Here is a 4,178-nt window from a genome sequence, read left to right as displayed (position 1 = left end):
CTGAAAAAGATAGATTTGGAAATGTAAAAAGTAGCCTGGAGTAAGAATATGAAGATCTACTACCATTAAATGTAGTTCATAGGTTAGCAGAATATCTGTCTTGAAAAGTGACGATCAATTGTAATTTATATCACTAAATTCCCGCTCAAAGATCATGATCTGTGTTTTAAAGGACATATACAATATACACTTTCAGAAGGAACTATGACAAGTTGACAGGCGGTGTTATTTCATTTTGCAGATTTCATCCCTGGAAACGTGTATATAGCAGAAAGCAAATCCACTGCTTCATTTGGAAAGAGACAAGAGTAAGAAAAATCTGTGCTGTGGTATTAAAAATATATTTGGAGCATTACTTGCTATCTGGCAAACTGTGAGTCAGTAATGAAAAAAATCTAGGACAATTCTCTAAAAAGAAAGGGGTTTTTACCAGTTTGGAATACATTTGGTTGCAACCATTTATAATTAGTCATTCGTACACACTGCCATCTAGTGTGTGCCTAAAATATTATGACCTACCTTTGCAGGAACAAAACAACAGTATCCAAAAAGTATGGTTGCAGAATACCGTTTAAAAGACTCTGGAAAAATACAATTCATGCATCATTACAACTCTCAGATGTATTAAACAGAAAGGGACAATCTAATTGTGCAATGCTATGAGGACATGTAATTAAGCATTAGGAATAATTAGAACATGATTTTTCTAATTTGGAAATGAATGTAATAGGTTTGAATAAAATTAATTTAAAAGGATTAAATTCTTGAAACTGACTAAGAATAAAACACATATGAAGAAAAGATACATAAAGCAAGTTACAGGTAGCTTTAAAGGAAACATGATTTGCAAGCTTCTTTTGCTCTCACAAATCCCACTCACCATGAGTATCAGTGAATTGATTGTATCAATTGTAGCACATACACTTAATATGACCTGGGCCCACTTGACACACAGAAGTTTCATCAAGAGAAACTTACTCAACTGCCAAATCACCAAATGCCTGCATTGAACGCAGATGAAACATCTAGCAGCAGAGAAACACAATTTTCCTGAAACATGCAAATCCTCTGCTGCCTTATTTTCCTCTTAACTCACCAGCACAAACTCTACAATATCACGCATTTGCTATTTTGGTGAATAGTTTCAAAGCCAGAGACAAAATCAATACAAAACGCAAGCTCACTTTCACTTCAGCTCCTGAGAAACAGCAGCAAAAACTGCAGTTTGCTTCAGCATACAAGTGGCAGTAGATAATATCAGAGTCAAGGTAAACATTAAAAGGCTTTGCTGAAACCTGCTGGATGGTAAAAAGATGCTCACAGGAGAGTAAGGTCAAAATCAAAAATATGGTGCAGGCTCTGTGAGACGGCCCAATGAAAAAAGTGTCTGACACTTCCACCTGCACTCCAGCCACGAGGATGGCCAACACTTCAGCATGAAAAAAACCCAATAAACCACAAAAGAAAACAAAACAAACTAACCCCACCAAAATGCAACGTGGGAGGCTAAGAAGCATACCTTCAATAACACAGCCATAGAGTTGGCTAATGAGACACAAGATAGGCAAGAATATAACCTGAAAGACAAAAGTATTCCTTCCTTACTCAATACTAACAGACTTCAACAGAAGTACTATATCTGGACCTGAATGATGTTCTTCAAAACAGATCTGGACCAACTGAAAAAAAGTTAAAAACTACACAGAACCCCCCCAAAAACAATCACAGCTCAAGAAAATTTATCTATACAGAAAGCCTGAGTAAACCTGCTATGACAAAAGCCTTTAAGCCTTTAAATGCACAGAAGGCTGCTGCAAAGAGAAAGAAAAGACTTGGTTATCCGTGTTCCTGTGGAGTAAGGACAAGAGGGAAGCAATTTTGACTGCAACAGGAAGATCCACATTAGACATTTGGAAATTTTTTCTGAATGTAAAGACAGCAGATCACTAGCACAGATTTTTCTGAAGAGATCTGACATGATTCAAAATTTTAGAAAACTGTCAGCAGCAAAACACAGATAGCTGATCTTTTCCTAGGGAAACGAGATAGCCTCCTAAGCATGCTTCCAGCTCTATAGTACTATGACTTATTTGTGAGTTCTCCTGAAAAAAATATTCCTTCCATCAGAAAGGTGTTCAAAATACATTTCATAACTGGAAAGAAATCATAGGCAAACAAAAAAAACAACCCATGAACACAGAGTTGCCAGCTTTGCTTATTAAGAAGGCTCCTCATCCGCAAATCCCTGAAGGCTAGGAGAACACATGGGGGCACAAGTCCTATGTTGTTCTCAAGAACTCAGGAAGAGTATTTTGGGAGAATACCCTTATGCGAAGTCCTTATGCAAACTTCACACACATCCAAAACTGATGATCAAAGGGAACAGTGCAATTCAGATGTCTCTCTAATAAAATGCATAATAGTCTTAGAGAACCTTTGTTCACAGTATACCAATGATCTAATGCCCCATACAGTGCATTGAATGCCACTAATTATTAGATTATTATTAATTATTAGCAATTTAGGAAAAAAGTGTAATTTTAAAATTCTTGGAGCAGGCCAGCACATTTGAAAACATGGTAGCATGCACTTTGCCTAATCACATACTCTTGATGTTAGGAACTACTCCCTGTGACTGAATTATAAGTGCACCACTATTGAAATGTAGCTTTGATATACTGAGAGACCACATGAGTGGTAAAAAGAACATACAAGCCACATCCATAGCATACCTGCAGATAAATTGTCCTCAAGGGGTTAAGTGCTCTATGCATCTTGAAAAGCATGTCATACTCTGGAGAACAGCGATAATCACCCTCACTTACAGAATCCCCAACAGCTCAGTTCATGGGGGCACTTCTCAACTGCCCTGTTTTCATCTTTGGATTTTAACACAGAACAGGCACAAACTTGGTACACAATTTATATTAACTTGGTTCCCCATAGAAAAAGTTCAGTGGCTATCACTGCACTGCATGTGTTTGCAGGTTTTCTGGTGCTTCCATGCCCAGATATCATGCTCAGCAAAACATCTAAGTATGCAGAATCCACTACAGCATAATTAGTGTGATCTTCCATTACAGTGATCTTTTCTCCCAGGGGAAGTGGTAAATTCCCAACATTGGTCAGTTTTAAAAGTCAGTTTGACAGGGTGCTGACTCATCTCATTTAAACTATACTTTTACCTTGAGAGTTTGGACTAGATGATTCTTGTGGTCCCTTCCAACCTGGTAGTCTATGATTCTTTCCATGTGACTACCTGCATTTACACCCTATGACCACCAGTGAAGAGAAGTGCAGGGAAGCTAACTACAAAGACAGACTTTGTGATGCTGAATTCACAGCAAACTGATTATTTCTAAACCTCAAAACAGATAAACAATATTAAGAGATATGAAAAGCACAACAGAAAAAAACAACAACAAAAAACTCCTTGTAATAGGATAGGCATCCTTCCTATCATGTAATACATCAATCTTGAAAACCACAGCTCACCCAGCTGCAAGGTTCTGCAAATCCTATTGGCACATGTACTATCAAAACAAGCTCTAACAGTAAAGTACACTGCTAGCACGTAATGACAGATGATGTCTCCCAGCCATGCCTTGTTACCTATTGCAAGCTGGACTACTGCAGACAAAAAGCTTGGTAGTGTAAACAAAGCTTAAAAGAACACATTAAGTACTTAGTAGCAGTTACAAAACCCAAAATCTGGTGGTGAATTAAGAATACAGTTAAGTTCTAATCTGAGTGGCTGCATCGAACTAGAAACACTGAGCCTCTCTACCAGATAAAATGTCTTTATCATGATTGAAGGAAATATTAGAGAAGTGTTTTGTAGTAAAACTATCTTCCAAAGAAAAAAAACTACTTACTGCTAAATTAACGAATCAAGCATTTTTTTCAAAGACTTAAAAATGTAAAACAGGGGACTATATCAACCCCACAAACAAATTCTGTCTAGTAAACCTAAACATCCTCCTCTTTTCTATTATTTTGAGCCAACTAAGCAAATCCTTGAAAACACAAACGTTGTATCCACTCATGGTGATCAGCATTTAACGTTATTTCTGAATTAAACCATATGGAAGACACGTATACCAAAAAAAAAAAATTAAAAAAAATGTGGGTTTCTAAAGGAAACTGAGCTATTCACAGAATCACAGAACATTAGGGAT

The sequence above is a fragment of the Mesitornis unicolor genome, unplaced genomic scaffold, assembly GCF_000695765.1.
Source record: "Mesitornis unicolor isolate BGI_N332 unplaced genomic scaffold, ASM69576v1 scaffold48507, whole genome shotgun sequence".
Classification (NCBI taxonomy): Eukaryota; Metazoa; Chordata; class Aves; order Mesitornithiformes; family Mesitornithidae; genus Mesitornis; species Mesitornis unicolor.
This window is presented reverse-complemented; position numbering follows the sequence as displayed.